The sequence below is a fragment of the Moschus berezovskii genome, chromosome 10 (genome assembly GCF_049115385.1).
Source record: "Moschus berezovskii isolate FMDL1 chromosome 10, NW_MosBer_1.0, whole genome shotgun sequence".
In the NCBI taxonomy this organism is placed as follows: Eukaryota; Metazoa; Chordata; class Mammalia; order Artiodactyla; family Moschidae; genus Moschus; species Moschus berezovskii.
In genome coordinates this window covers 49,847,323-49,866,072 of record NC_142469.1, presented here as the reverse complement: position 1 = coordinate 49,866,072, position 18,750 = coordinate 49,847,323, and positions in this window count along the sequence as shown.

Below are 18,750 nucleotides of genomic sequence, written 5' to 3'. Positions count from 1 at the left end.
GTCCTTCCATTGATTATTCAGGACTGATTTCCTTTAGGATTGCCTGGTTGGATCTCCATGCAGTCCAAGGGACTCTCAAGAGTCTTCTCCAACACCACAGTCCCAAAGCATTTATTCTTGCTGCTCAGCGTTCTTTATAATCCAACTCTCACATCCATACATGACTACTGGAAAAACCATAGCTTTGACTAGACAGACCTTTGTTGGCAAAGTAATGTCTCTGCTTTTTAATATCCTGTCTAGGCTGGTCATAACTTTTCTTCCAAGGAGCAAGTGTCTTTTAATTTCATGGCTTCAGTCACCATCTGCAGTGATTTTGGAGCCCCCCAAAATAAAGTCTCTCACTGTTTCCATTGTTTCCCCATCTATTTGCCATGAAGTGATGGGACCAGATGCCATGATCTTAGTTTTCTGAATGTTGAATTTTAAGCCAACTTTTCCACTCTCCTCTTTCACTTTCATCAAGAGGCTCTTTAGTTCTTCTTCGCTTTAGGGAAAATTTCTATTTTCTGTGGGATTTTTGAGGCATTTTTCTTGTGGGTTCGCCACTAGAGGGCCTCATGATGCTATACACTTAATAAATACTTTGAATATTGATTACTCTTAAATTGATTACTCTCAAAACACTGTTTTTCATGCTCAGAATTCTCATTTAAATGGATAGAAACTGGCAGGAAACAAGCAATTTATCTTCCATTACATCTACATTAAGATCATTTAGCAGAACTGGAGACAGAGACTAACATCCCATATTACCAAATCTACTGAATCCTACACCAAGAGAATTCACTTCCTGAAAGAGTGGATATGGCCATTCTTTTGATATGGATAATAGGACAATTCCACACGGCTCTTGAAAGAAACTATTCCCTGTTTCATCATTTTTTTTCATCCTGAGCATTATAAACCAAGAACCGACATTCAACTAACTGTTCCTCAGGAGATAGTCATGTTCAAAGTTCAACTTGTATTTCTTGGAAAATGCAACAGGGTGATTGTTACTTCTTTATCTAAGACCTCTGGATGTCAGCCAATGGTTCATCTCTACCCTGCCAGTTTGGGAGAAACTGTTGGGAGTTATTAAGTTGGGCTTGGATTCAGTTAACATCTTGCTTTCTTGATTTCTTTCACCCAAGTTTCATGAAAACATTTGGCAAAAGATGGTCAAGACATGTTGCCTTTTGTGGTACATGAATAGCCTTAACTTAAACAACAATTTGTTTTGCCTAATATATAATTATTTCTCAAGAAACTTGGGCTAATAGTGGTTTAGCTGTTTTGTTTGTTTCTCAAATAATGTTATTTTTTAAGAGGAGTTTTAGGTTCACAGCAAAACTGAGTAGAAAGGATAGTGTTCTCATCCTTCCCTGTCCTTACACAAGTAAAATATCCTCCACCGCAGTGGTACATTCGTTATAATCAATGAATCTACACTGACACATCATTATTGCCCAAAGTCGAGAGTGTACATGATTGTTCACTCTTGGTGAAACTATGACAAATGTACAGTGGCATGTAGCCACCTTTGTAGTATTCTACAGAATAGTTTCACTGCCCCAGAATTCTCTGTGCTCTGCTATTCATCCTCCTCATAACTCCTAATCCTTAACCTGTGGCAACCACTGATCTTTTTCTTATAGTTTTGCCTTTTCAGAATGTCACATGTGTGAATTATACAGAAGGTAGCCTTTTCAAATTGGCTTCTTTCACTGAGTAATATGCATTTAAGTTTCCTCCATGTATTTTCAAAGTTTGATAGCTCATTTCTTTTTAGTGCTGAATAATATTCCATTGTCTGGATGGACCGTAATTTATTTATCCATTCACTTACTGATGGACAATCTTGGTTGCTTCCAAGTTTTGTCAATCATGAATAAAGTTACTATAAACATTTGTATGTTTATACAATTTTCAGTTATTCGAGCTGGATTTAGAAAAGGCAGAGGAAATAGTAAATGAAACAACTGACAAAGAATTAATCTCCAAAATATACAAGCAGCTCCTGCAGCTCAATTCCAGAAAAATAAACGACTCAATCAAAAAATGGACCAAAGAACTAAACAGACATTTCTCCAAAGAAGACATAAAGATGGCTAACAAACACATGAAAAAATGCTCAACATCCCTCATAATCAGAGAAATGCAAATCAAAACCACAATGAGATACCATTTCATACCAGTCAGAATGGCTGCTATCCAAAAGTCTACATGAAATAAATGCTGGAGAGGGTGTGGAGAAAAGGGAACCTTCTTACACTGTTGGTGGGAATGCAAACTAGTACAGCCACTATGGAGAACAGTGTGGAGATTCCTCAGAAAACTGGAAATAGAACTGCCATATGATCCAGCAATCGCACTCCTGGGCATACACACCGAGGAAACCAGAATTGAAAGAGACACATGTACTCCAATGTTCATTGCAGCACTGTTTATAATAGCGAGGTCATGGAAGCAACCTAGATGTCCATCTGCAGATGAATGGATAAGAAAGCTTTGGTACATATACACAATGGAGTATTTTTCAGCCATCAAAAAGAATGCATTTGAATCAATTCTAATGAGGTGGATGAAATTGGAGCCTATTATACAGAGTGAAGTAAGCCAGAAAGAAAAACAGCAATACAGTATACTAACGCATATATATGGAATTTAGAAAGATGGTAACCTTAACCCGGTATACGAGACAGCAAAAGAGACACAGGTGTATAGAACAGTCTTTGGGACTCTGTGGGAGAGGGTGAAGGTGGGACAATTTGGAAGAATGGCTTTGTAGCATGTATATTATCATATGTGAAATGAATCACCAGTCCAGGTTCGACGCATGATACAGGATGCTTGGGGCTGGTGCACGGGGATGACCTGGGGGGAGGATATGGGGAAGAGGGAGGTGGGAGGGGGGTTCAAGAAGGGGAACACATGTACACCCGGGGCGGATTCGTGTCAATGTATAGAAAAATCAAACAATATATTAATGTAAAGTAATTTGCCTCCAATAAAAAAAAGAAAAGGCAGAGGAACCAGAGATCAAATTGCCAACATCCGTTGGATCATAGAAAAAGCGAAAATTCCAGAAAAATGCCTATTTCTGCTTTATTGACTACACTAAAGCCTTTGACTATGTGGATCATAACAAACTGGAAAATTCTTAATGAGATGGGAATACCAGACCCCCTTACCTGCCTCCTGAGAAATCTGTATGCAGGCCAAGAAGCAACAGCTAGAACTGAACATGGAAAAATGAATTGGTTGGAAAGGAGTATGACAAGGCTGTGTATTGTTACCCTGCTTATTTACCTTACATGCAGAGTACATCAAGTGAAATGCAAGGATAGATGAAGAAAAAGCTGGAATCAAGATTGCCAAGAGAAATATCAATAACCTCAGATATGCAGATGACACCACCCTTATGGCTGAAAGTGAAGAACTAAAGAGCCTCTTGATGAAAGTGAAAGAGAAGAGTGAAAAAGCTGGCTTAAAACTCAGCAGTCAAAAAATGAAGATCGTGGCATCTGGTCCCATCACTTCATGCAAACAGATGGGGAAACAACGGAAGTAGTGACAGACTTTATCTTCTTGGATTCCAAAATCACTGCAGATGGTGACTGAAGCCATGAAATTAAAAGACACTTGCTCCTTGGAAGAAAAACTATGACCAGCATAGACAGCGTATTAAAAAGCAGAGACATTACTTTGCCAACAAAGGTCCGTATAATCAAAGCTATGGTTTTTCCAGTAGTCGTAAATGGATGTGAGTTAGACCATCAAGAAAATGGAGTGCAGAAGAACTGATGCTTTTGAACTATGGTGTTGGAGAAGACTCTTAAGAGTCCCTTGGACTGCAAGAAGATCCAACCAGGAGGATTTCAGTCCTGAATAATCATTGGAAGGACTGATGCTGAAGCTGAAACTCCAATACTTTGGCCACCCTATGCGAAGAACTGACTCATTGGAAAAGACTCTGATGCTGGGAAAGATTGAAGGCAGGAAGAGAAGGGGACGACAGAGAATGGGATGGTTGGATGACATCACCGACTCAATGTACATGAGTTTGAACAAGCTCTGGGAGTTGGTAATGGACAGGGAAGCCTGGCATGCTGCTGTCCATGGGGTTGCAAGGAGTCAGACACAACTGTATGACTAAAGTGAACTGAAACATCTGTATATAGGATTTTGTGTGGACATTCAATTCATCTGGGCATTTTGTTTTGTTTTTAGGCTATCTGAGATTTTTGAGCAGTGTTTCCTTAAACTAACTGATGTCTGGCCATTTTCGTTCTGTTGTCTCATAGAGAGCAATATGGTATCAGATTTGGAAGGGAATTTAATTGTTTAATTGCCTAAGCCAACCTTTCTCTACTTTAGGAAATCCAGGCACACACATGTGAACTAGTTGTTATTCTATTTGTTTTTAAAAAGACAAATATTTCTAGATTATGTTTTCTGGTTTTCTTGTTTTTTTGCTTTTTGGGTTTTTTTTTTTTACTTTGAGGTTTTTTTTTAAAAAAATGCAGTCATATTACTTTTTGAATGACTAGTAAATTTCAGATTTCTTTCCTATTGGTTTCGATCTGGAATTTTACCATTAGCCTTTTCAGGGAAAAATATATACAAATATGAAAAACCACAGCAAATAACGGGAATGAGCATGGATAAACACTGTTTTAACAGCTAGAGTTTTGGTAAAAGCTTGTCCCAGGTAGTGATTTTACTTCAGTGCTGTTGTAAAAAATCTCATCTTGCTGACTGCCCAACTGGCCACCAGCCACCTCCTCCCCAGTCAACCCTCCAACCAGGACATTAGCCTCCAATCTGGAAAATCAGTCATAGTAAGTAGAAGACAGGAAATGTTAATCACTCAGTCGTGGCCAGCTCTTCATGACCTCCTGGATGGTAACCTGCCAGGTTTCTCTATCCATGGGATATTCCAGGCAAGGATATTGGAATGGGTTGCCATTCCCTTCTCTGGTGGATCTTTCTGACCCAGAGATTGAACCTGTATCTCCTGCAGTGGCAGGCAGATTATTTACCACTGAGCTACCTGGGAAACCCAAATCTCCTGATGAATGAATCCATCTGCCTGAAATAAATTCACACTAGGCCTCTACCTGCACAAGGGGGTCTGGGAAATGCAATTTTCATCTGCACAACTCTTCCTACTGGAAGAAATATAGGAGGAGGCTGAGTGAGCCCATCCCAAGTACCTAGGTCAGCACCCTGTGAGAGAAAGGACCCATAACTGGACTCCTGCTGCACGGATAGCCTCGAAGTCATGTTACAACAACAATGGCCAAATAAGATGTATTTTCCCTTTTACTTTACTTCATCTCCTTCTCCAGACTGAAGGAGCCAGAAATAGAACATAGCTGGGACTAGTACACCAGGTGAAGAACTAGTGAAAAGGCCATATCCCTATCCTCGAGGAAAATACTGTGTTGTTTCTTGCTAATATCATACCTTGCTCCCCTCATGTGATCAACTAATTACATAATTACAACTGATTTTTCACTTGGGTTAATCGCAATGATCATTTTATTGTGCTGTAGCAGTCATTCATAAGTGAAGTGAAGTCACTCAGTCGTGTCCAATTCTTTGCAACCCAATGGACTATAGTCTACCAGGCTCCTCTGTCCTCTGGGATTTTCCAGGCAAGAGTTCTGGAGTGGGTTGCCATTTCCTTCTCCAGGGGATCTTCCCAACCCAAGGATCGAACCAGGGTCTCACACATTGTAGGCAGACGCTTTACCAACTGAGCCACCAGGGAAGCCTGTAGTCATTCATGGTTGGAGTTTAACAAAGAGATCTGGACTTTTTCTTCTTGATTCTGAATTTAAATGGGGGTCTATGTAGGTTCCCTTTACTCATCTGCCATGTGACTCATTCCTCTTCCAGAACTTTTAAATGGAAGAGTCCCTCATTGGGGAGCTTATCTGGATATCTCAGTTCTAATATTCTCTGATGTAAGAGGTAGAATTTATCCAAAGGGAATAGTGGATGAACAGAATATATAGATATCTGAGGTTTCAATAGGTGAACTTTTCATGGGTCTCAGACATGTATTTCCAAAGATAACAACTCATCCTTATATCCATTCTGTTTAACCTGGTTTCTAAATATATTAATATTTTCGTAGACTATCCCTAAAGACCACTCCTTTTGAAACCTTTGAGACCGTTTTTTATTTGTATATAATACACTTATTTTTAAAGTGAGGGATATTCAAAAGCAGTAAACTCTCAAAAGCTTCAAATGCATTAAGTAAATAAGTGTGCTTTAGAAGATGGCCAATCCCAATTGCCATTTTAAAACTTTAAATTAAGGGACATTATCTCAGCACTAATGCTAGATTCAGGGTTTCTCCCTGTGGCTGTGTTATTTCTGTACTACTAGATTCCAATGATTTTTAGATGCTTATGAGTAAAGGGTTACTTTGCAAAAGTACGGGGCTTCCCTTGTAGTTCAATCGGTAAAGAATCTGCCTGCAGTGCAAAAGACCCAGCTTCAATAAGCAGTGTGATTGGTCCACATTGATTCTATTCTGCTATCTATATTGTGGGGCTCCATACCTAGAAGATGCCATGATGACTAACGTTTACTCTTTGCTTTTTTCTAATCGTTGCTATTGTAGGGGAAGGAGGGAAAAAGACAGCATTCATTTGGTAAAGTTTGCTAACAGCACCTGGTTTTGATGCAGATTCCAAGTAGATCTTCCAAAATTAACTTTTCGAAAAGTTTTACAAATAATTCTGTTTAGTTTTGTCCTCCCTCTGCACACACCACCTTACACCCCACTCCACCCCTCAAAATGAACCTGTCTGCTCACTGTAAAGTCAAGCCTATATTCTTTGATTCTTATTTTGTTTAAAATTGTTCTCTGTTTTGAATCACAAAGCCAATGACTTAGTGGCTTCTTTTGTCATTATGTTGGCTTCCTGCCGAACTCTGACCCCACTTTTTTAGTTTATTTTATATAAAGCAGAATGGGTACACTTGCAAGCACTTCCTATCAGGGGGAATATCATAAGAGTAGTTAAAGGAAACAGGCATCCATATTAAAGACAAATGAGATAATAGCTAAAATTCATCTTCAAGTTGATTGAAGTTAAATTATGAGTCTAATATGGAGGTTGCTGCTGCTGCTGCTGCTAAGTCACTTCAGTCGTGTCCGACTCTGTGTGACCCCATAGACGGAAGCCCACCAGGCTCCCCTGTCCCTGGGATTCTCCAGGCAAGAACACTGGAGTGGGTTGCCATTTCCTTCTCCAATGTGTGAAAGTGAAAAGTGAAAGTGATGTCGCTCAGTCGTGTCTGACCCTCAGCGACCCCACGGATTGCAGCCTACCAGGCTCCTCCATCCATGGGATTTTCTAGGCAAGAGTACTGGAGTGGCTTGCCATTATCTTCTCCGAATATGGAGGTTACTAGGGGAAAAAGATCTGTTCTTATGTTTAGATCTGATACAAACCTGGGTTTCCAGATTTAGACCAAACCCACATATAGACTGCATTCAGCCAACACAATGCCTGTGATGGCTCCAAACACCATGGTCATCTGTACTACCTCATGCATAATTATGCCCCATCTTGGGGTTTATTAGGACCTAATTCTTGCCTTGTGCTTATCATCAGACAAACTTCCATTGTTTCATTTCCTTCTGAGTGAAAAGATTCAGGTGTGGAGACTGGGAAAGAGATTTTCCTCTCAGAAATAGGGAGGCTTTTGCCTGGGGCAAGATGTTTGAAATCTGTCATATAAAACTTCTCTTTCTGTTCCCAAATAGGCTTCACATTACAGTGAAGATGGAAGTGAGTACTGGTTAAATCAAAGACAGTTTTGTCTTTCAACACAACAGATGAGGAGCTGACTCACCCTGGGCACCCTAAATCAGTCTCTCTCTCTCTTCCTTCTCTTTGTCACTCTCTCTCTTCCCCAGAAAACCTGACTTTGTAATGGATTTCCCATGGTGAGAGTTACAGAACTTTATTCAGGAAATAAAACTCAGCGTGGCTTCTCTGTTCCCACAGATAGATGAGTGGTCCGGAGACAAGAAGTGAGAACTCGAAAGAGATAAGAATAGCCAAGAGACTGAATCAAATTGGGATGACTCCAACAGATCAAGGCCCAGTGTCACAATGGTCAGATTTAAGACCCATGATGCCACTATGGGAAGTCTGCCGTCTGAGTGTTGCCCAGATCCTTGAAGTCTCCCGAGGGCAATGCCCAGAAACTGTTTGTATCCCTTAGTGCGTGCAAGTGTCGTTTCTGAAAGCTCTACCCACAAAGCCATCAGATGGTAACAATTTTCAGTCACTTCCAACATGAGATGGTTTTGAACTTTAATATGCAACCTAATTATGACTGCAAACACTTTGTTAAGCAAACAAACTTCAAACCCTTTTTTAAAAAACAGTTCTTCTCTGGTCATTTTGTCTTGCACAAAGGCTTTAAAAATAAAACTGTGTGGGGAACTAGGGAATCTAGGGGGGAAAAATAAAGAAGGCACAAAATGAAATGGCTTTAATGTAATCACCACTTGTGCTCTGAATATCTAAATGTTTTCTTTCAAATCAAAACCTAGAAAATACAGTATCCTATGCTCTATTTCCACTCTTTGCCACTTGACTTCTACCCTAGAATAATAGATAATATTTTCAAAGATACAGAAGTAGACTTTTTTGTTTGTTCCTCAATTTTCTTTTGCTTACTAAACTCCTCTTTTTCAATTCTGAAATATCCAAGTCATCTGTTTTTTTTTCTCTTCCCTGTCTCCCACTTTTTTATTTTCTCACAGTCACTTTTCTTTTTGCCTTTATTAGTCATTTTTCAAGAACTGAGATTATTACATATCACATAGAAACCCATGAATATCCCCTTTCCAGGGGAAAACAAAACAAAACAGGGAACCTGGAAGATTTGCAGTGCGAGGTGATAGTGGGAATAGCTAGACTCTGAAATAAGTTACTTAAGGAGACTGCAACCTCTGCATCCCCAGATCCTAGAGAAGGCTTCATATCCCCCATCTGAATGCCACGGTCCCCAAAATTCATTTTCCTGCTATCCTCTCTACTTACTGAGAGACTTTGATAAACTTCTTGAGTAGTATTCATTTTGCTTCAGAGACATGTCAGCAAATAGAGAACCGATCTCTGATTCTTACCCGTATCATTCCCTAAGTTTAAGAAGGGAAAGACATAGTAGATGTGTTCTCCAGGTCTCTACAACACTGAACTCTTCTTACAAAAGGGGAAAGTTATTGAGACGAGGAAACTTCAGAAGAAACACTAACGCTGACCCTACTTGGGAATCACCTAAGATCACATCAAAAACCCATGTTCTGTCAACATGCCATCTCTCCCTCTTTTCATTTCCAAACAAGAAATTGCTTCATCCCTTTGTGAAAGTGGGGAAAGGCTGAAGTCAAAATATTTTCAGTAATCAAGCACATGAGACTACCCTCTCTCCTAGGAAAGCTTTCCTCCCTGTGTTTAGTATATCAAACTCCAACTTTGTAACAGATGTTTTTTACTGCCCGTTCCGTTCCGTCGCTCAGTCCTGTCCGACTCTTTGCGACCCCGTGGACTGTAGCCTACCAGGCTTCTCTGTCCATGGGATTCTCCAGGCAAGAATACTGGAGTGGGTTACCGTTTCCTTCTCCAGGGGATCTTCCTGACCCAGGGATCGAACCCGGGTCTCCCCCATTGGAGGCAGACGCTTTAACCTCTGAGCCACCAGGGAAGCCCTCTAAACTGCTATTCCTCCCTGTGCCTCCACCCTTCCAACAGGGAGGTGTAAAATATGCTGGAAGCTCAGGGGAAGTGTTCTTTATTGATACAAAGAGAGACACACACAAGGAAACAGACTCTTTGCTATCTCTGGATCTTTCTATTTGCATTTGAGGGTTGGAATGATGGCAGCCATTTCGGGGCCATGAGGAAATTCAGGTAAAAGAGAAACCAACTTGTTATAGAGGAGAGATGGAGAGACACTGGAATCTTGATGATGTCATATGAACACTAAATTAAATAAGACTGGAACCACTGAAATTTTAAATGCCTTGTTACATAAAATATGTATGTTCTTTTACATCACTTTCAGTTGATTTTTCTTTAGTTACAACAAAAAGCATTCTGATGCTGACGGTTGGATTAAAACTTTGAAAGCAGGGAAACATAAAAATGTATTTTGCTGTAAGCTCTATCGGCAAGCTTTCTTATTTTAAGTTTTCAGTGCAAAATGCCTTGATATGTGGAGAGTGGTCACGAAACACCACTGTGCCTGATGTCTGATAGCATTTCTTAATCCTGGCCTACCAGGAGCCCTTCTTTAACCCTTCTATCCTTGACTGATTGAAAACAAATATAGAGTCATTTAGAAACTTTAAATTACATTATTTTATTAGATTTCATAACAATAGCAATCTGGGGGCTATTAATCTTCACTTGGAAATATTTATCCTTTCCCATCTTCCATCTACATTACCTCTTCAACAAATCAACATGGAAACAACAAAAGTCAAGTTTCTATTGTGATTGCTATAGCTTAAAAACGAAATCACACATTCCCTATGCCAATAGAAGTCCCCAGTATGGTTATTCACATCAATAATCTGGCAATATGAGAATGCCAGAAAGCTTGCTGTCACTACCTAAGCTTTTGAGGGTCAATTTCAAGCCCTGTTTTACAACTGAATTTAGACAAGTCACAAGTTCTGTTTTTGTAGAATTTTTTTACAAAAAAAGTTTGTAAAATTTGAGCTGAAGCCTTTTGTTCTCAGCCTGCTCCTTCAGTCGACATGGTAGAAGTTCCATAATTGACTTTCTGCCCATTTTGGGAGGGAGCACAGTGGGAGACTGCCATGGCTTGAGGCACTGAGGAGATTCCTCCCTTCCTGACTGAGGCTATGCAGACCAAAGAAGAGGTTATCTTCTTCTCTCCTGCTCCTCAATAATCAGAATGAAAAAGAACTGCTTCACAGGTGTGTCTCACTCAAAGCCTTTCTGGATACAGATTCCTGTATGGAAAAATCCCAGGGGCATTAAAAAAAAAAAAGTCCACTACATTTTCAGACTCTATTAAGTGGAGCGTTGCCATTAAGAATTAACCGCTACTCACTATTAACAACAGCAAGTATGTAGAGGCAACCTAAATGTTCATTGACAGAGGAATGGAGAAAGATGTGGTACATATGTACAGTGGAATATTACTCAACCATTAAGAAGGAACAAAATAATGCCATTTGCAGTAACATGAATGGACCTAGAAATTGTCATAGTGAGTGAAGTAAGTCAAACAGAGAAAGACAAATATCATATGATATTACTTATATGTGGAATCTAAAAAAATAGCACAAATGAACTTATTTACAATATAGAAATAGAGTCATAAAATTTGTGGTTACCAGAAGAGGAAGGGGAGAAGAGATAAATCAGGAGATTTAAATCAGGAGAGACAAATCAGGAGATTGACAAATACACACTACTATATATAGAATAGATAACTAATAAGGACCTACTGCACAGCACAGGGAACTCTGCTCAATATTCTGTAATGACCTATATGGGAAAAGAATCTTAAAGAGTTGGATATACATACATGTATAACCAATTCACTTTGCTGTACACCTGAAAATAACACAGCATTGTAAATTTACTATATGCCAATTTGAAAAACAAAGAATTAACTGCTGCTACCGAACCTCATCTTTTGGGTTTCCTGTCCTCATACACGTTGACTTGGGGAACAGTTGGAGTTTAATGATTAACTAACCATGGGAATGCTCCCCAGGTGGGGAAACCCATGCTCTCTAGGGAGAGGGGACTGGCGGGACTAAGGTCTATTTTGGAATTAACTAGAGTATCTCCTTATTCAAACTAAACTGCCTTGTATCATCTGTCCCTGTCAGGGCTCTGGGCAGCTCAAATTGGCTTTCACCAGAGCCTAAACTGTACCATTTGGGAGATTTTCTAATCTTTCATATTTTTTAATATCATCCTTTTTTGTCATTCTAACAAAAATGTTCTTCTCTCTTGTTCACCATTATTCTTTTTCCTTCATATGCTTACATTATAATCTGCCTAGGAGATTTGACTTTATCTAATCATTCAAAGGTTACAGGCATTGGTGAGAGTCATTTCAGCTTAAGGAGAACCTTGGAAAACCAATACATTATTTAAAAATGAGTATTGATAATACCTAGAGAAAAATGTGTTTTCCATTCTGAGAAAAAAATCACTATGTGTTGTTTGGTTTGGTTTGGGAGTTTTGGTTGGGTGTTTGCAATGGTATTTTAAGTTTTAATGCAGAGATTTCTCTTGACTATTCATGTTGAGTAAGAAGAACGATGCTTGGTAGGGATATGCAGCATAGGGATCATTCATGGAAATGGCTATTTGATGTTTCCCAGATGGCACAGTGGTAAAGAATCCACCTGCCAATGTAGGAGATGTGGGTTCAATTCCTGGGTCGGGAGGATCCCCTGGAGTAGGAAATGGCAACCTGCTCCAGTATTCTTGCTTGGAAAATTCCATGAACAGAGGAGCCTGGCAGGCTACAGTCCATGGGGTCTCAAAGAGTCAGACACAACTGAGCACACACGTACACACACGCACAACTATTATAATTGAAACCAATTTTTTTTAGAAAAGAAGAAATCCTGGCAATGGCATTCAGGATGTGTGTGGCCGACTTCAGTTTGTTATAATATTACTCAAAATGATTTTTACTCAAAATCATATTACTCAAAATGATTCCTTTATGTGAGAAAATTTTTTTACTGCAAATAAATAAAGTAAAATATGACTGATCCAGATAAACAAAACTGACAAACTAGCACAAGCTCAAATCCTAGGTGTTGGAGAGTGACTGAACTGAACTGAACTGAAAATAAGTCAGGCTACAGAACCTAAGAGAAATTCCATAAGCTCTGCCTTTTATTTCTGTTTCCAGGTTAGTTCTCATAGACTTCTCATATGCAGATGAAATTTAACATTACTTAACCCTGATTGCAGAAATTAGAGATATAATTAGGAAGTAGTGGAAGTAGTGGCAAAGGGAATACTAAAAATAAATAAACAAATAAATAAATAAAAGGAGAGAGAAAAGAGAAAAAATAAACCAGTGGCCCTAAGTAGTTCAATTAGATCTGCCCAGCTGCAATAGAGCTAAGAAAACTGAGAGAATGGGTTTCAAACATGGATGAAATTAGTATGCAGGAAGCACTTAAATCAAAGCTCTTTTTACTCAACAAGGTTTATTTGCAGAGTCTGAATAGCTTTGGAAAAAGATGCTGATGATTCACATTGCTTTGGCCTAAACTTTTATTTATTCTTTCACTCCATCAAATATTTATTAAGAATCTTCTGCGTGGCAAACATTGGTACTGGGAGAACAAGAGGAGTTTGCAGACCTCATGGAGTCTATCATAAACAATTACCCAAATAATTATTTGATTAAAGTTGTGATTAATGCTTAAAGGAAACTGTAGAGTGCTCTGAGAGTATACTTTGTCTGGGGGTGAGGGTTCAGGGAAGATCCCTACAGACTAGACGTTCCAATTTGAGATCAGAAGAGTGGAAGAGAATTAGTGACTAGGTGACAAGACACTGAAAAGATTCCCCAGCAGAAGACACAGAATGAGTTGGGACAGAGGTGTCCCGGAACCAACACATTCAAGGAAACCAGAGAAAGTCAGAACGCAATATAGGTGTGAGGAGCAGGCAATGAGGCAGAGAAGTAGGCAGGGACAGGGTAATATAAGCATTTAGCAATTTGCAAAGGCACAGACCTGGCAGGTCAGAAGGGAAGATGACTGTCAACAGCGTGGGTGGTAGAACCAGTACAACTGGCTGACCATCAGCCCTGCATGAAAAGCCTGGGAGGATGTGGTGTGAGCTCTGGACCTGATGCTTAGAGCCAGAAGAAAGCATTGAAGAACTTCAGCAAGGTAACATCAGGATCAAATGTGAGTTGCAAATATTTTCTAAAGAGAGCAAATTGCAGAGGATGAGCTCTGCTCCCATGAGTGCCCACCGCACAGATGCCAAGTGCTGCTGAGGGATTCTGAGATAAAGATCAGACACTTCAGTCACTGCCCTCAGAAAACCTAAAATTGATAGCTAATACCACCTTGGTATTAATTACTCAAACATCTACTCTGGTTGGGTAGAAAGTACTAAAAGCTCTTCAGAGCAATAGGTGGGAGCAGAGAAACAGCATCTGCCTGGAATTCATTATCTCTTTATATATTAATAGTAGACGAAAATACCATCCCAGCAGCTCTCCTTTACAAAGGGAAGATAAATTACTTTTTTTTAATTGAAAGATTCTTTTCTCCTGAGAGCTCATCATTTCTAGCGAAATCACTGCTCTCCAGGCCTGCACAAACTGCTCTCCAAATACAGAAAGCCAGAGAAAATCTGGCTCATTCCCAGAGAGCTGTCATTGGCATTCACACCTCTGTCTCCAAGCATCTAACAGTCTGGGTAATATCAGACATGGTAACGACAAGACTTGTCAGAAACACTTCCTGTGGGCATCATCATGTATGGTGGTCAAGAGAACAGGTTAGGAGATGTCTTCCCCAATGTCCCTGTAATGTCAAGGTGGTCTCATCTGGTGACTCCCTTCCTAAATGATGCTTTAGCAAAGCTACTCAAATTAGTGTAGCCCCATAGTCCCGGGTGGGAGGGAGAAGTCAACTTAACAATAAAGAAAATAGGCTAAGGTTAAAATTTTATGTTTGAATTTTCATTTGACCTCTTGAAAAATTTAGCAACAAATACCTAAATAAATGAAAAAATCACAACACATTCAGAGAATGTAGAAATACACACAGAATGTACAAAAAGACAGTTCTCTCTCTCTCTAGCCTCACTCCTCAGGGGGGCCAGTTTCATATGTATATATCGGCATTTTCTATGTTTATCAACATATTCACATACATAGTTTTTATTTCTTATAATAAAGGACCATCCCAGCATATTATTTGACATGTGTTCTCATCACTTAACAATATATCCTGGACATCTTTCCAAGGTCACCTGTATAGCAGCATCTTATTCTTTTCAATAACCATATGGATATTCACAGAATGGATTTATTATCATTTTGTTATGTGTTCCCTTATTATAGAGCAATTCATATTGTTTTCACATTTTTTTTTGCCTTTTAAGCAATGTTATAATAGAATCTTTATAACTTTGTCTTTAGCCATTTGTAAAATAAGATTCCTAGAAGTGGGACTGTAAGATTATAGAGGATTCACATTTTTATATTGAAAAAAAATTTCAAACTGGTCTCCAAAAAGGGTTATGCTGATTTACTTTCCCAAAGAAATTCTTTTAAATGGGGAGTATGGGGAAGAAAGATCCTAGATTTTTAGTGCCATTTACTAAATGGCACTAAACTGACATTTACTCATATCATGCTAAGAGGTTTAGAACACATTACCCCCAGTGGCCACTACTCTCTTAGGAAGTGAGCAGAGCAGGAATTGTGTGGTCATTTTACTGCTGAGACATCTGGGAGTAGAGAGTGTGGACCATCTGCACACGGCCAAGCTGCCAATGGCATAGGTGAGAAAGGTAGAGGTGACAGCCATGGGCTCTGAGGACAGACTTGGAGTCAAATCTTGGCCCCTATTTACAGCTGATGACATGGGCTTGCTTCACTTCTCTATGATGGCTAATTTTACACGTCAACTTGGCTAGGCCACGGTCCCCATATATTTAGTCAACATCAGTCTCAATGCTGCTCTGAAGGTATTTTCTAGGTATGATTAACATGTGAATCAGCAGACACTAAGTAAAGAAGATTATCTTCCATAATGAGGGAGGACCTCCTCCAATCACTTGAAAACCTTAAAAAAAAGACAGATTCCCTGAGAAAGAAGAAATTCAGCCTCCAGGTGGCCCTGACTCTAGCTGCAACATGAAATCTCCTGTTTCTCAGCTAGCCAGTCTGCCCTACAGAATTTCGACTGGCCAGTCCCCACAATTATGTGAGCCAATTCTTTAAAATGAATGTCTTGATTGATAGATAGGTAGACAGGGAAAGAGAGTTGTATACACACACACTCCCACATATCCTATTATTCTGTTTCTTTAAAGAGTTAGCAAGCATGCATGCATGCTCCAAAGAAATCTAATACATTCTCTAAACCTCGGTTTCCTCATCTATACAATGGTGCTAATACTACTTACTTTGTGAGATTACAGTATAGACTAAATTAAATAATCCATATTGATGTGGGTGGGCCTCATCGAATCAGCTGAAAACCTTAATGGAAAGACCTGGGTCCCTGAGAAAGAAGTTCAGCCTCCTGATGGGCCTCAGACTCTAGCCGTAACATAACCAACACCAGGCATGTGGCCTGGAGTCTGGATAAGCTGACTATGATTTTTAGAAAAATGAGCTTGAACCCACTGCTCTGTTCATACCATTCTCTTCCTCCTTCCCCAACACACACACCCTCTTATACATGCTTCCATTCACACACTCACATTCTCACACATAAGACCCTCTGGAAAACTCTGAGCACAAACTCTTCCATTTACAGACCAGACACAGAAGCCTGAGTTGTAAAGAGACATACTCAAGAGCTTCCTGAGCAAGGCCGAAACCCAGAGATGGACCATCTGCATCTCTGGGAGGCTTGCCCACTCTGCAGCCCCGCCTCCCCACTATGAGCCCGGAATGTCTAGTTTCATTCATTTAAGCTGTTCACTTCCAGCCCACATAGGGTATACACCTTGACCTCTGCATCACACCTGATGTCATGAGACTTTTGTTGCTTCTGCTATGTGTCACCTTGAGTCAGGGCCCTCTCCGTGTCTGCTCCCTTTCCCCTGGGTTTCACTTCAGTCAGTCATACTGCAAAAGGCAGGAGGAGGAGTAGAAGAAAAACCAGAGAAGGAAACATTTATCAGTGGCAAACTCAGGTAAACCATTACCTGAAACCAGCTAGTTCGAGGCTCCATCTTGCCTCAGAAGAAGCAAGTAGGCACTCAACACTTTTACTTCGTGATGACAGCAAGCCTGATGGAGTCAGATAGTGCTGGCCCCAAAGTTGCTTATTTTCCTAAATATTATATAGATGGTCCTGTGTGGCCAGCAGTGTACTTTGGGGCACATTCATCCTGGCTTTGGCTTTGTGCTTTCAAAGATGCTGCTAGTATGTCTTGCTATGTTAGGTCTTCAAACAGGCAGGCTTCCCAGAATATGACCAAATATGCAGAAGAAATTTGAAAATCAACAGATGGTTGAATTGTCCAACCCAGAGTGACATTCAAGAGAAGCTCAAATGAAAATTTATTCATGAATATGAGTATAATTTAGGTAACATCAAGGCTAATTGAAATGGCATTTTGGGATCTTCAAACTCATTCCGGGTATGGAGGTGGCCACTCTTCTAGCCTGAAAGTCTCTTCCTGAGCAGACAGAGTGGAGGGAGCTCCCCACGTTCATATTTACTGCAGACCCACCAAGAAGTATTTCTTTATCCAATGCTTAGAAACTCAAGTTTGAGGGTAAAATGTTGAGAAATATTAAATAGCCTTATTTATTGCTTGTCAATACCAAGAGTGCTCAGGAGAAATTTAATAAGCTCTAGTAAAATAAACTCAATTGGCAAATAAATGTTATGAATTATGAATAGGCCTTTGAAACGCCTTTCCCTTGTGAATACATTCTGTTAATAATATTGCATTTCTTAGCAAAACTCATTAAAATTAAATCTTTTGCTGAAGATCACCTTTGTATAAGTTAACTAAAAGCCCATAACGAATCCGTGTTGTGGTGGGATAAATCTGGACTGCGTCGAAGGACAGACACCTGCATGTTTTTGTTTAGTTGTTTGTTACTACTCCTCAGTGACCCTGTTAGTTGCAGACTTAGAACCTGTGTGTGGCTGACTCCTCTCATGAATTTAACTGGACAAGCTATTTCCTAAACTAAAATACAAAGGGAGTAATATCACTTTTTTATCACTTCTTTTAATATTTAACCAGCTCCGCTAACCAGCCATCTGGTAAGTCTCTCCTGAGCAGTACTCAGCAAATTAGCAAGAAGTCCAGGGGCATCTTCAGGTCCAAACTAGTGCAAAAACCTCGAGTCTGACGAAGTCCTGGCCAAGGTTGCCACTCAGTGTCACACAAAGGCTCTGGGTACTTTGCTCATTGGTCCTACCTGCTGAGGCGGGTCATTCTTGCCCACTGAGTCAGGAATGTTCCAGCCCTGGGGCAGGACTCACTCAGGCCTTCACTGCTAAGCTCTTCAGTTTACTGTCAGATATTATTTCCAAAGTATATCCTCTGTGCTAGGGAGGTTCGGGGTAAATGAGTTCCGTAGGGCCTCTCTAACCAAGTATCCCAACTTTTGCATTCTTTTGGGGGGAATATAATTTAGCCCATAATACCACTGGGTTAAATGAACATCCATATTCAGTCAAACCAAATGCTGAACTTCAACACCAATACGGACCCAGCATACCAGGTGTCCCAGACCTTGAATCTCTAGAAGCAGGGGTTGTGATTCTGACTCTCCCTCTCACAGAAGTCCCTTTGCTTGCTAGGTATATGAGTCTACCCCCTCCTCTAAGACAGGTTTATTATACTAGGCATCTCCATCATCTTCAAAGCACGGCATGATTTTACTCCCAAGCAATGGCTGTGATGATTCAATGTACATTCCTAAAATTAACAGGACTGGGACAGGACATCTTAACTTCACTCAACTTGTAAAAATCCCTGCATAAAA